The sequence below is a fragment of the Ambystoma mexicanum genome, chromosome 4p (genome assembly GCF_040938575.1).
Source record: "Ambystoma mexicanum isolate Mex_15411 chromosome 4p, UKY_AmexF1_1, whole genome shotgun sequence".
NCBI classification, from domain to species: Eukaryota; Metazoa; Chordata; class Amphibia; order Caudata; family Ambystomatidae; genus Ambystoma; species Ambystoma mexicanum.
Window position 1 is genome coordinate 1,008,322,220 of NC_090927.1, and position 15,734 is coordinate 1,008,337,953.

Here is a 15,734-nt window from a genome sequence, read left to right on the forward strand (position 1 = left end):
TGTCATGGGCATGCCCAAAGTTATTCTAGCCATGTCCTAATAATGGGTAAATCTGCCCATACTTTTGTCAGGTGAGGCAAAAAGTTCTCCCTGAGATTTCTGGAAGAAAAAATATATGGCATTCACTCCCAAAGGATGTCAACCAGACCCCACCCCTCTCCCATAAGGGATACAGATAACGCACCTTTAATCAAAGTCAAAAAAAGTAAAAGATGAAAAGAATAAAGACACCAGATGAAAAAATCAAAATAACCAGACACCAGATGAAAAAATCAAAATAACCAAAAAACAAAATACACCAACAGTATACACCAATCCCCAACATTTTTAACCCAAACCATGAATGGATCAAGGAGCTGGAGAGTAACAAATAAAGTAACCATTGCCTCATGTGACAATAATAAGATAAAACAGGCAAACCATATTGAATAGCCAAAAAAGTATAGTCTCTCACCCACAAGGAGACGCAGTGGCTTCGAATTTAGACTCCTCATTCAATGTTGACAGAACCGAGCCAAACAGAAAATTCATTCTTGATTGCGGAGTTGTTAAATCTGCAATTACAATCATATATGAACCTATAAAGGCACTGCTGTCTAAGTCATTACAATAATAATGATTATGGTCCAAGCCATAGTTGCCTTGATATACCCATGTATCACATAGCCCATGCACCAAGAGCAACTGCATCATGATTTACCTTACGGTTATTTCCCATTTTCCACCAAGATGTTGTTTTCGCCTCACCGTATACACTACAAGTCAGGTGGTTCAGGGAATAGAGACCATAAATGCATGCTCCCTGTATTCTCCGACAGGGGGCTACTTTGATGCAGTCAGTGTCTCCCGCTCAAGGTTTCTGTAACCACTAAAGATTATGGAGAAAGAGATAGAGGGGACGCCAATTAACACTAGAAACTGGCAACGCAGAACAATTCAAAGAGGTGGGACGTTACTAAAGGGTACTAAGGACACATTGGGAAAGCAAAAAAGAGAAGAGCAAAGGCGCTGAGAAAACCCCAGTTCAAAACCCACCTCAACTATCAGCCTGTCCAAATTGTTGGGCCGTGTGGGAGGAGAGGTGAAAAAAAACAACCACTTCAGTTGTCACAGCATCAACCTGGGCTGTGACTCATCAAGCTCAGGACCAGGCTCAGCAGCATGTGGCTTGTTTGCCACTAACACTGTTTCCAGTTGGACGTAAATATTGGGCAGTTGCCCAATCCAGATCTACCATATTTCTCAAAGAACCACATAAGTGGAGCGGACGACCAATGTACTTATCAGGGCTAAATCTCTAGCCCATATAGAACAACTCTGGCAATCGCGTGTGTAACCGAGAAGTGCGTGACACTCCGTGGCACAGTAATTCAGTTGATGCCCCCGGGGAAAGGGGGGGGAAGCCCTGCACACCGCGGCAGGCACGGTACAAAGTCGGGACTATACATGAAAGTAACTCCCGAACCCGAGAATGTAATACGATAGCAGCCACCTCGCCACCCGTGCAAGAATCTATTCTCATAGAGCCCATTAGCTGGCTGGAAAAAAATCAGTATTAGCCCAATCTCACCTTGTATCCTAGCTTGTATGTTAACAAGCCATGTGGAATTCAAATGCCTCTGGGTTTCCACTATTTGGATATACCGCGTATGGCGTCAGCCGCCATTTGCGTGTATTCAAAGTGAGACCACACATTCAGACGTCATGATGTACTAAACATCCCCTAGAAGGCGGGGACTTCTTCTAATTGCAATGCGAGCAAGCTCCTAGCATCGGTAAGAAAGTAAAGTGAACGTTTTTTTTGTGTTTCCACTGTTGACAATTGTATATATAAAATATACATGAGTACATCTCTAATCGAAACTTGTTTACTATCCTGCCAGGTACTGTGACTATGAAGATGACTTGGATTGTTCTTCATAAAAGGTTGTGGGTCCCATACCTGTGGAATTCTCCCCTCTTGGTGCTGCAGACCTGGCTCATTATCTTGCCAGGCACTGTGACTATGAAGAAGACTTAGGTTACTCTTCATATAAGAGTGTGGGTCCCTGACTCATGTTCGGACACTTGTCAGCCCTTTTGAAGGCCTACCAACCATCCCGGCAACCCAGGTACCAGAGGGGGGGTTGCTGGTGTTCTTCCGTCAGTCACAGGCTCTTCTTTCTGTCCTTTCTGACCTCTTGCAGCTCCTGCTGCTTTACGGCATGCTGTGCCATCTCCACAGTCTTTGGTTCTTCACGGGCTGTGCATCTCCTGTCGACAACGCGTTCTAGCTGCTCCGAGCACCTGGGCAACTGCTTCTCCACAGCGGACTGGATAGGGACTGCTCCGTCTTCTCTCCTCTTCCTGGTTTCCCTCTTCAGTTTTGAAGGGACTCTGCTCAATCAGGAATTGGCAAAGAACTAGACTGTTCATTCACGTTCTCGTGAGTGCTCTCTGTTCTTTCACACTTCTTCCTCATCCCAGTACTGATCGTGAGCGAGTCAATTGTTCTCACCCTCATCTCAGTACTTAAGGGATACATGTCCCTTGTGGAGTCCACATCCTCCCTCATCCCAGTACTTACTACATTGGTGGTATGGCAAAACCATGTAGGAACACTAGGGAAAGTGTTGATGGAAGAGGGGTAGGACAGCGTGTTAAGGTTAGGTAGCCTATAGGGATACCTTGTTCTCCCCAGGTTGTAACTAATCCCATAGGGAGCTTCCCTCTCAATGAGATCCACCCACTGAGTACCACCCTCAGGGGGACTTTCGGGGAGCATCCTCACCTCTCTGGCCTCATGGGAAGGGGCTCCCCATAGGGGTGAAGTGACGATAATTCTGCACTCTACCTGATTGCTCAGAGTAGACCTCTGGAAATTGGTCTAACATGTCACAAAGGTCTTCTTGTTGGGCAAGTGGTAGACGGTTAGGAATTAACTGTTGGTTTAGGTCGGGGTTTGTAAGGAGGCTGGCCATTGTTACCTTTATCTCCTCCCTGGGTTGAACTTCCACTCTTTTAACAGGTTTATGTGATAAATTTGAGTTTTCTGCCGCCTATCTGGTTGGGACACTACATAATTTAATTGACCTTTTTTCAAGAATTCTATAAGGACTGTACCATTTTGATACCATCTTGTTATCCAAGGTGGGGAGGAGAACCAGCACAGATTCCCCAATGGAAAAAGACCTGACTACCACTTGTCTGTCATGTAGGGATTTGCAATGTTCTTGTGCCCTTTCTAGGTGATATTTGACAATTTTCTTTACAGCAGCCATATGGGATTTTAACTTCTGGGCTGTCTGGGAAATGGGTTGGGTGGCTTCTTTTCTCTCTGCCCAGGTCTCTTTCAACATATCGAATACGTCTTGTGGTTCTCGCCCATACAGTAACTCAAAAGCTGAATACCCTAAAGATGCCTGAGGTGTTTTCCTAACCACAACCAGCGCCCATGGAATCATAACATCCCCATTTCTACCATCAGCCCTTACCAACTTGTGGAGGATTATTTTTATGGTTTGGTTACACCTCTCCACATGACCATCTATTTGTGGTTGATAGACGGAAGTCTGTAGGGTTTTGATGTGTAACATCTCTATTATGTCATTCATGATCTTTGACATAAAAGTGGTACCCTAATTCATGAGGACTTACTTGAGGAATCCTACTCTCGCCAGGAAGGGAAGGAGATGTCTTTGGATCTGATGAGTAATATTATTATCAATACGAAACACTGAGGTAGCGGGTATAAAATCTCCCAAACTTTCTCTTTAGCGCACACGCTTGGCTGATGATCACTAGGATGTAATTATTCCTCAATTGTAATGTTTCTAGCGGCCCACTATGTCCATCACTATTCTGTAAAAGGGTGCTTCAATAATGGGAGGTGGTTGAAAAGAGGCCTGGGGAACAGGAGTGGCTGCGTTCTTCCAAGGCTACCCTCCCAAAAGCAGCCATTAGGTCAGGATCGGGTAATGAGACCACGGGCCTCATTACAACCCTGGTGGTAGCTGTGCCTGTAAAACAGGCACGGTTGCCGCCGGAGTTGCATTTTTTCCGGCACCCAGAAATGGGCAATTACTGGGTCATTACGGCCTTGCCAGACCCGGTATTTGCTGGGCACCTGAAAAAATTCTTCCCCATTCCCATTGAGCCCTTATAGGGCTCAATGGGAATGGGGGAGCCGGATGCACAGGCACTGTTATCAACGGTGCCTGTGCATCTGAAATGCTGTGCTTGTGGCTGCCTTTCATTCTGCCAGGTCAAACCTGGTGGAATGAAAGGCACCTGCAAGCACAACTCAGAGTTTGCCAGTCCGGATACAACGGTACCGGCAAGTTTACCGGTACTGTTGTATCCGGACCGGCAAACTCGTAATGAGGCCCAATATCTTCTGCCTCTCTCATCTCAGGTTCCTTTTTAACCAGGTCGGCATTCCCAAACCCCATTGATCCTATCTCAGTTTTAAGTAAGGCCTCCACTTCCTGGAGTATTGGAGCGAGGGCTTTCACTGGGCTTTCTCTGGGTGTCCTTGGGCTATTGCCTCCCCCTATTAAACTAGATGGGCAGTGTTCCATGGTAATGGAGGATGACCCTCACCTCCCCCCATAATCGGGATCTACTCCAGTAGCAACATCTAGGGCATATCGCCAGGCTAATCTGGATTTAGTGGCAATTCTAATGTAGGTCCGAGGTGGAGGGGAAGACACAGACTTGTTGGTATTACATGTCTTTCTTCTGTGGCATGGAGATGGTTTCCACACTATGTAAATCAAGACCAATGGATTGGGGTGTAGTCATAGCAGGGGTTTTAGCTATCCCTACCAACTTCGTAAAAAGGAGGGGTCCCCAGCTTTTTTGTGATGAGCAAGTGAAGTGAAGAGGACAGTCTGACAGGCGGGCTCCGTTGACCATGATAAACCCCCTTGAATAGAGCAATGGTGCCCAGTTTATTCCTCGGGGGCATGAGCAGTCTAGCCGAGACTTGGGAACCAGACCCGTTTTCTGTGGGATTCTGGTGTTCAAGTCACTGCACAATATTAAAGATCAGTAAGATTTAGCCAATTCTCCGAGTTCTGAAGAATGGCCCTGTGGTGTAAGGTGGGTCGCAGACATTTATCAACATCAAATTATGAGGGCCTTTTCCATCACAATATGTTATTTTGCCCACCAACATGTTAGGAGTATCATTTTGGATTTTCATAAGGAGGAACATTTTGTTTGCTCTCATGAGCAAGCCACACTTCGGTTTGCCCTTCAGTCCTTTGAGCGCCATGGTCTGAATGATGGTCCACTCGTCTAGCACCAAAGGCTCGACCAGCCATGTTTCTTGTAGTGCAAATAAACAATAACAATCAATGTATTCAAAAAGACTATCCTGGGCGTACAGATGTTGGTGCCTCCTGGTGTTCCAGCTAAGAAATAAGTGGCCCTAGCTAGGATCTCTGATGGTTTCTCTGTTTGATAAGCCCAGCCAGACATTCCCAATGTCCTTCCTCATCTGCCGCTGTGGGCCCCCTTCCGCTCCCACCATTCTCGGCAGGGGTTGGCACAACTACTATGGCCAATGGTACAGAAAGAGGTATGCCCAGCTCTCTGCCTCATTCAAAGGAGATTTTAGTTTTGTTTTTCCGCCGCCCTGAAATGCTGCTCATGTTAAAAAGGCAGGGGAGTCTTTCACAAGATACCACACTGCAGTCATATCCTATTTTGAAGAAGAACTCTGAATAAGTAGCTACATATTCTGTCAACTCCCCAGTAGAGAAATAGACCAAAGAAGTAGCATATTTTTCCTCTTTGCATTGAAAGACTGCTCTTATGTCGTTGCTGTTGATAGTGCGAAGCTGAATGATTGAGTGGAACAGTTCCAAGATGTGGGAGCGATTTAGATAACCATTGCGGCCTTTGCGAAATAGACTTTTGACTTGTAGCACCCTTTCAATATTTGGAAATATGTTAACTTTCTCTGAAGAGCCACCTTGATCGCCCGATCCTAACTTGGTGGGGAGAACAGAAGGGGGCAGGGCACAGGATGCGACTATTTCTGTGCTGCTTACTTTAGTCCCCAGTGAAGGCTCAGTGGTGACGGACAGCAGGTGGAACAGCTGGCTCATATTATAAACAGGGATTGATTCCTGCTGTCTTGTGTGCTCAGGGGTGAATCCTTCTGTTTGTTTGTAGAAGAATCATCACCCTGCGTCCACACAGTGAGATGTTTGTTATGAGGATGACTACTGGAGGACGGTTTTGAGGTCAAATTCATGCTGGCCATGGCTATGCCAGCACCCGTCTCAGTTTCAATAAGCAGATATGTCTGCACAACACAGTTGTGGATGGTTTTTGGTCCCTGGCAATCCTTTTTTTGCTTTCCAACCAAGATAGCAGGATCTTTTGAGTTGGGACAAAGGGTTGTTTTTCTCTTATCCACTTCCGTCCCAGCTTGCTTAGTTTCATTTGTGTGCTTGAGCGCAGCCGAGGGCTGAAATCCAAAACCACACTTTGTGTTAGTCCCTTTACATGGATCTACTTCCTTCAAAATTATAAAAGAATCTAAAGTGTTTGCACTCTTGACCGGATTGACAATGGTCACAGATTTCTTGGTGGGGCAGACCTTCTCTGCTTACTTCTTAGCCTGACAAATGACTGTTCGCTTCTTCCACTGTGGCTGTATCATTTTCTCCATGTTAATTGAAGACGAGGAAATAAAAGATCAGTGTCTAACTCTAGACACACTCCCATCCCCTTGCACACCATAAAAGCTGAATAAATCAGTCAGGAAAATTTCAGATGAATCCAAATATATATAATTATTTACTTGTACACAGTGAAAATGTTAAGGTGAACAAGATATCATACATCACATTCTTACAATGACTAAGGGCCTCATTACGACCCTGCCGCTAAGTGAAAAACGATGGCGGTAAACGGTTACCGCCATCGTTTTCCGCCAGGTCCGATCATGACCCGTGACCGTTAACTAGGATGCCATTAGCGGCATCGTAGTTAACGCTGCCGCTAACTGCGCCAAGGGTGCACGCACGCGACCGCCCACACCGTACTTAGCGCCATGGCGGAAAGGTATGCAAATGCTGACCCAAGCGGACATGCACCTAACGCCATCACCCAGCCCGTTAAGTACCTTACCGCCATGGTGCTAATAACGCCATCGCGAACCAACCGTAAAGGGCCATGTTAAGTGAATGCAGCTGCCACAGGTGCACAGAAACAGCACAGGTGAAGGCAATACAGACTCAGGAAGTACAAAAAGAGCACACCCCACCCCTTCCCACACCCAGTCACACTCCACAATGATACCAATACGACTAGCAAGGGGGGCTGGAGGACCTGATAGCAATGCATGTGCTACAACAGCAACAACAACAACAGGCAGCACAGAGGAGACGCAGGAGGAGAAGGAGGGCAAGGCAGGCCCAGCAAGCCCCACCAGCATAGCCAGTGCCACCACGCAGGCAGCCCCCAATCCCACACATCAGAGCCAATCCATTCAACCTCACTGCTGAGCAGATCCACACCCTGTACCTTTTGGACCGGGACACCATCACCGCCATCGTAGACATGACACACAACGACATCGTCAGCATGATAGAAACTCCAACCGCCTTCCCCCCCCTACTGAAGGTAGTGTCTGTACTCCACTTCCTGGCCACAGGCACCTACCAGCACACAGTGGGGCACCTGCATGGCATTTCACAACCATTATTCTCACGAACACTCATCCAAGTGCTCGATGCCCTCCTCAAGCACACAGACGACCACATCTCATTACCACGGACTGGCCAGGAGATTGCAAACACCAAAGTGGGTTTCCATGCACTAGCCGGCATACTCGGTTGCATTGGTGCCATCGACTGCACCCATGTGGAATTGGTGGTTCCACGTGCCATGGAGGTACCGTACCGCAACCGGAAACAGTTCCACTCGATCAACGTGCAAATGGTCTGTGACTCCAACAAGATCATCACACACCTGGCTGAAAGGGGGGGGGTGATGCATACTCCACCTGGCTGAAAGGGGGGGGATGATGCATACTCCACCTGGCTGAAAGGGGGGGGGGATGATGCATACTCCACCTGGCTGAAAGGGGGGGGATGATGCATACTCCACCTGGCTGAAAGGGGGGGGATGATGCATACTCCACCTGGCTGAAAGGGGGGGGGTGAGGCATACTCAACCTGGCTGAAAGGGGGGGGATGATGCATACTCCACCTGGCTGAAAGGGGGGGGATGATGCATACTCCACCTGGCTGAAAGGGGGGGGGTGATGCATACTCCACTTGGCTGAAAGGGGGGGGTGATGTATACTCCACCTGGCTGAAAGGGGGGGGTGATGCATACTCCACCTGGCTGAAAGGGGGGGGGGTGATGCATACTCCACCTGGCTGAAAGGGGGGGTGATGCATACTCCACCTGGCTGAAAGGGGGGGGATGCATACGCCACCTGGCTGTGAGTAACACAGAGAACGGAGACAGAGGAGGGGCACTTACAATGCACACAACCCCTCTGCATACATTGGGTGATGGCATGCAAAACAGGCCATGGGAGCCATGAGCATATACTGGTTGCATTGTGTGAATCAATTAGTGCATGTAGAAGTGAGCCAAAGTAACAGTTGGATGCAAGCCATGGTGGAACATCATGTTCTTGATCAGACAACATGACTGACACATACATTCTCGCCTACATACAGGTGATGCAGGCTATCCCCTGAAGAGGTGGCTCCTTACACCAGTCTGGAACCCGCAGAACCAGCATGAGGAGGACTTCAACCGTGCACATACACGTACTCGTGTGGTCATAGAGCAGACATTCGACCTATTGAAGGCACGGTTCCGAAGCCTCAGCAGGTCTGGTGGGGCACTCCTGTATGGCCATGAGAAGGTGGCAAAGATCGTCATGGCATGTGTCATGCTACACAATATGTGCGTCAGACGGAATGTGCGCCTGCCCCCTGACGCAGAACTGCAACCACCTGACGATGAGGATGAGGAGGGTGCAGATGGGGCGGCACCCCATGGAGGAGGCGATGCACAGGAGGGGCGTGCAATGCGCCAAAGTATCATCGACCACTGCTTCTAGCACACACGGCTGGTGTGTATCACATGATGACTGCACTTGGGGCACTGTGTGGCTCTGGGACATGCACACTGTGGACTGTACACCAATAAAGCACACATACGCAATGAAAATGTCCACACATTTCTTTTTCGGAAAGAAAAAAGTGCATTCAAACTATGAAACGTCATGACACACCCCCTCCCACCTCCCCCCTGCACACCCCAACACACCCCCCCACCTCCCCCCTGCACACCCCAACACCCCCCCACCTCCCCCTTGCACACCCCAACACCCCCCCCACCTCCCCCGTGCACACCCCAACACACCCCCCCACCTCCCCCTTGCACACCCCCCCACCTCCCCTGTGCACACCCCAACACACCCCCCCACTTCCCCCCTGCACACCCCAACACACCCCCCTCACCTCCCCCCTGCACACCCCAACACACCCCATGTAGGTGTCAACAGATGCCTGTGACAGTGGCCACAGGCTGTTACAAGCCCCCTCTCCCGGCCCCCGGGGCACCCCTGGCTGTGGAGCGCAGGTTACGTCCGGAACGCCGCACGGGGCTGCTCTGTGCAGAACTGGCAGTGGAGGATGTCCCTGCCTGCCCCCGTGCATGCATGTCCTGTAGGGTGTGGGTGAGCTCAGTGAGCGCACGACGCAAGCCCGCAAGTTCCGCACAGATGTCCCTGGACATGGCCTGCATGGCATCCCTCAGGGTGGCAGTGCTCTGCGCTACTTCGGCCCTTAGGGTCTCCGTGGCCTGTTCAATGGTTGCCCTAGCCCCCACACATTCCGCGGCATGCTCAGTCAGCATCGTGTACAGTTGCTGCTGCCGTTCTGTGATGTCCTTGAGGGACTGCTGCCCCTGCTGGCCCATGGCCAGTGCTGGTGGTGTGATGGAGGGGCTGCTCCCCTCCTGTGGAGTGAGGACTGGGCATGGGGTGGAAGGCCACTCCTCTACCTCTGTGTGCCCCTGTGTGTGATCCTCAGGGGGCTGGGGTCTGAGAAACAGGGGGAATGTAGTAGGTCAGTGGGGCTTCTGACCTCTTGCTCCATGTCTGAGTCTGAACATGCAGCTATTGCAGCTGTCTCACCGATGTTGCTGCTGGCCGCTGGCCCGGTGCCTTCTGTGGCAGGCAATGTCGGTAGAGGTGGAGCAGCTGCTGCTGGCCTGCTGCCTACAGGGGTGCTTGCCGGTGGGACGTCCGGTATGCTCGCAGTGGGTCCTGCTTGTTGTGGGGTCTGCCTCACTGCAGCTGAGGTTGAGGGTGCGGGGACGGTATTGATGGCCTTCTTGGCTCTCTTCGTCGCAGGGGTGTCCTCGTCCTCAGGGTGTGAATCTGTGCCTGTGGTGGAGCAAAGGAGGGAGGGCGTTATTGATGGGTCTGCGGACTTTGGAATGACAATGATTGACATTATTCTGGTCAGTAGATGAGGCAGATTTCAGGCAGGGCCATGCAGGTTGTCTCCTTTTAGTGTGGAATGTGGATGCAGGTATACAGGGTGGTGCTCGCATGTGGCTATGGGCAGTGTTGAAATGTGTTGCATTTACACTGTAGGGCAACCTTGTGCTACACATGAATGGACTGCAGTGACTATGGCATGTCTTGTTTGAGGCACCTACCTTCATCGCCTGATGTCGGAGCTCCCCTTTCCATCCCTCCGACGCCTTCAATGGATTCCATGCCAATCGTGGTTGCACAGATCTCATCCCACGGTAGGAGTTTTAGTGGGGATTCCGACCCTCCACCGGTACCCAGGGCAAGGTTGCGGTTTGCAGAGATGACGGCTCTGACCCGTATGCGTAGGTCATCCCAGCGCTTCCTGCACTGCTGTGGGGTGCGGGGTACGGTCCCCACCGCGCTGACGCGCTCAGCCACCAGGGCCCAGATGGCCTTCTTCTTCGATATCGCTGTCCTGGTCATTTCCGGGGAGAAAACGACACCTGCGTTGTCTTGCAGGGTCTCCGCAAGCATGCAGAGTTCCTCCCGGCTGAATCTCTCCTGGCGCTGGCGGTCACATGCCTTCTTTACAACTTTAGGCATTTTCGGTACTTGGATGGGTGGGTGATTGGTTGGGACAGGTGTCAGGGTTGGATCTGGTGTTGTTCGGTAGGATGGCAATGGATTGTGTTTTTAAAGATGGCCGACGTGCTGTTTCCCGTTCCGGCGCGATGACGCTATTTCCGGTCCTGCTTTTTACGGCCACCGCAAATTACGGTGGCCGCTAATTACGGTGGGCACTAATTACGGTGGCCGCTACTTACGGTGGCGGAAGTGCACCTTGCTCGCTTTACGATGCCGGTAGGGGCCTTTTCCGCCATGGCTTTAATTGCATTACCGCCATGGCGTAATGCTCGTGCGCGATGGGTCGTAATGTGGCGCTCTTTACGCCATCGGCCCACGGCGTAAACGCTCATTACGCCATGGCGGTAATGACGGAAGATTACCGCCTGGGTCGTAATGAGGCCCTAAAACAATGTACAAAATTAATAGTTTCCCTTCAGAGGGCAAAGTAAAACTGGTGAGGCAAAAGTCCAAGCTCAATGCATTTCGGGGTAACGACCCCTTTTTCAGGAGCATAAAATCTGTGAAGATGTATACAAAGAAAGCTTATCAGAATTATAAGTGTTAAACAGTCGACAATTTACACAGTTGACATATTTTACAATCAATAATTTTCTGAAAAACATCAAAATCCAATGCATCTTCAGTACATTCTCTTCAATAGTGTATACTCCAAATCCCGAGATATCATAGATAAGTACAATGTACAGTCCGTATCTATTTGTGAAGTATATCCGTTCTGTAATTACTAGTCAATCAGTAAGCCAAGTGAGAAGAGGCAAGTCCATCAGTGGTGCTGATCACTCCAAACCACTCACATGTAGTGTGCTATGTATTATCTCTCAAGAGCATATCCCAAAGAAAGAGGTGCAGCAAGTTCTTATTGAACGAATTCCCTAAATCGATAAAGCGGCTACATATACCTGAGATGTGGTTTCTCGTGTTGACAAATATTCATCCGTGGTAAGCTAGCCAAAGTCCACTGTAGTACGAAATGGTGAAAATCATCTAAACGAGATGTGTCGTGAAGTTCCTTCATACAAGTATGTAGGATGCTCTCCTTCGAGTTACACTACCACATGTGGTACCTATGAGAAAATTTCACGTTTAGGTACTGGTGATCAGTGTATCAGACTGTTCTAGCAATTCCCAAGAGAAAATGTTGGTTCACAAGCTTACCTAATATGTAGTACTTGGGGAGTGCCAAACAAGATTTTAGGCTGAATATCTTTAACTAGCACGAGTGTATCGGAGAGCTTACCGTCCCTCCAAGGTATAGTTCCATCTAATAGCATACATCAGTATAATCTGTGAAATGTATAAAGAGATACATTGTAAAGAATATAACAGAATGCAGTGATCGAAAACGTGACTGCATTCGAAGTTGTTACGAGTTGTATTCACTAGATATCAATGAAATAGACCTGCTTTCCCACTGTTCTGTGAGCGAAAATTGAAGTAGAAAATGGTAATCCTGCGTAAAGCGCAATAGCAGTAAACGGTAAACTTCACGCAAATCAGAACTCCAATATCTGATAAAGGTCAGGATGCACTAAAACTGGAAAAAGAAGGGTAAGATACCCATGTATTAACGATAAAAAAATAATAAACACAAACATGCAAAGGCAAAACTTGGCTGTGTAGGGCAGAAGGGGTAAGGACAGAACTTAAGTGAAACAATTTAAATAAAGCGGGACTGCTAGAGTCTCTAATCATGGAAGAGAGATGAGCGTAACAGCGTAGTCTCTATACAAATCTTTACCTCAGTTAAGGTGGAAAGTTCAAATGAAGTACGCTCTTGTATGCAAAGCGATGGTAAAATGAGCGTAAGGGCCTGCATCGAGAATGACGTTACAGCCAAAAGTCCGGTCAGAACTCTGCTAGTGCAGTGGCCGGTCACGTGAGGTATCATGTGCCTCATTATTTATAAGTCGTGAGTGAAAACTGCGTGGCGCAACACTAGAACGTTACACTTCAATCTACAAGTAACATTGTAAGGCTACTCGGGTTGAGATAATCACCAAGGTGGCTACTAGATGCAAATTAGAAAAACGGTACCAACGTGAAAAAGCCTATCACCGGATACTAATGTACTGTGTATTAAGCACAAAAATGTCCTCGCTCCTCCTAGAACTAAATGAACGGACGTCACAACGTCATGTGAATAACCGTCCTAACACTAGGTAAACGTCTAAAGAGGCATATTAAATACATAGTTAATGTAGACTAATCACTTATACGGGCAATTCTATGCCACAAGTATGTGTATGTGTACCGATGAGACATACACCGATTCAAGACTTTGGTTGTTTGTGATTCAGCTCTAATGTTCAGTGGGATACATACTATCGGCAGCACCCACCTTCCCTACGATACAAGTGAAGGTGGGAAAGATTAATGAAATTACAGATAAACATGCCACTACCTTGGCATTCTCTAGCGAAGGAGCTCAAAGAATATTAGCCTTAATAAGCCATACACAAAAATCAGCTGACAGACAGGAAGATCCAGAGAGACTAATTTCTAAATCAGAACGTATTATCAGACGTGAGATTTCACAGAAGTTACATGCGTCGACATTGGTTGAATATTACAAATCTCAGCGCATAACAAGAGTGTACCTTATTCTTACTTTATGTGGAGATAATAAGGATTCATAATTAAATGGGATCAGATTCTAAATAAATGTTCTCTTGATCTCATTCTCTTGACGATAGAAGAACTTGCCAAATCCCTGCTAACTATAGATAAAGAGATTACAGACTTGATCACTCAATTTAGCAAATTGAAATCGGAACAGGATCAAAAGTCTATCCTTGAAGACATCAATGAGAAGCTTTCCTCATATAAGAACGATATCGAGCAACGCAAATTGAGAAAATTCAAGAGGGATACATTTGATTATCTCAATGATATAGTTTATTCATGGCAGGAATACTATGCACAAAGAAATAAAACCAGAGTGCCTAACCCACGCCCTAATTCCTCGGGCTCAGACAACACTAGTGAAGGGAGTATTGGCGAACCTCTGCCTGGCAAGAAACCACTTGCACAGAAACCTAGTGAGAACACCAATCCAATAGATACACTGGCTACAGCACAGAGCAGTATACCAGTGGCCCTGTCATCTTTTTTAGAAAAAAGACCAGACGTGGGAACAAGGTAAAAAAAGAAAAACATATAAGCAATACTACTGTTGTAAACATCTCAAGTAAACCTTTAACATCTAATCAAATAGACATTCTGAATAAAGGGCTTTCCTTTGTCCCAACACCCAACACAATATTTTTTGAAGAAAAGGTAAATTTACACTTAATTCCACGTAAGATCAAACTCAAATTGTTCTTCGCAAATCGAATGTCTGATGCTATTGAGGAAGAGGTAGATTACCATCTTGAAATAAAACCCAAGAATTTGTATGACCCTCCAATACAGAATACGGTCATTAACATGTTCAAACACAATGTGGAACGTGACCTTACGAAGGTTACTTAGACTAAACGAATCCCATTTAACTTTAAAGCCTCTCAATTTAGAGAGATAGAATTTTTGTCGAAAGATGAAGCTCTTACCTTAAAGCCTGCTGACAAGGGTGGAGAAGTGGTGGTTAGGGACTCAAGCTTTTACCACAAATAATGTGTTGTTATGCTCAATGACACAACAACGTATGTGCTTTTGGACCAGGACCCTACAGCGGCCACTAGAATTGTGATTGAAACCTGTGTCAACCGTGCTTTTGATAATGATTGGATTAGCGAGAAAACTAAATCTTTCTTACTTAAACGATACCCAATCATACCAGTCTTTTATGGACTGGGAAAAATTCATAAGGATAAATATCATCCCCCTTGAGACCAATCGTTGCTGGTACCAACAGTATCATTGACCCTCTGGCTACATACGTTGACAGGATCGTTCAACCTTTAGTCCAGTCTATTCCAACTTATTTGAGGGACACTACCGACTTCCTTGCTAATGTTAACAACATTACATACTTGTCATCAGACTGTATACTATTCTCTCTAGATGTGTGTAGTCCTTACACCTCAATCCGCCACAATGAGGGGATAGACACTCTTGAATGGCTATTGTTACAGTCACATGATGTTAAATGTGAATCACAACTTGTTATTGAGTTCATCACCATCATTCTATATAATAGCTTTTTCAGATACCAACGGAAATTTTATGCACAGGTCACTGGAACATCTATGGGGTCAGCAATGGCCCCCGCCTATGCTAATATTTTTATGTATCTATTTGAGAAGATGTGTTAGACAAATTGGAATGGTCCTCAAAGATCATTATCTAGAAACGCTACATAGACGATATTTTTGGTATCTGGTGTGGCTCCAAAGCCGAACTAGAAGAATTTTTCACATATTTGAACAGCAGACATTCACGTTTACCCTTGAGATTGGCGAGCCAGCATTACAATTCTTTGATGTGCAGTTGAAGATTGTGAATAATTGTATTAGAACATCTCTATATCATAAACCAACTGATGTCAATAATCTTCTACATTTCGCAAGCTTTCACTCTAAGGCTATGATGTCAAGTTTACCATACAATCAGATTTTACGTCTTAAAAGAATAATCTCAG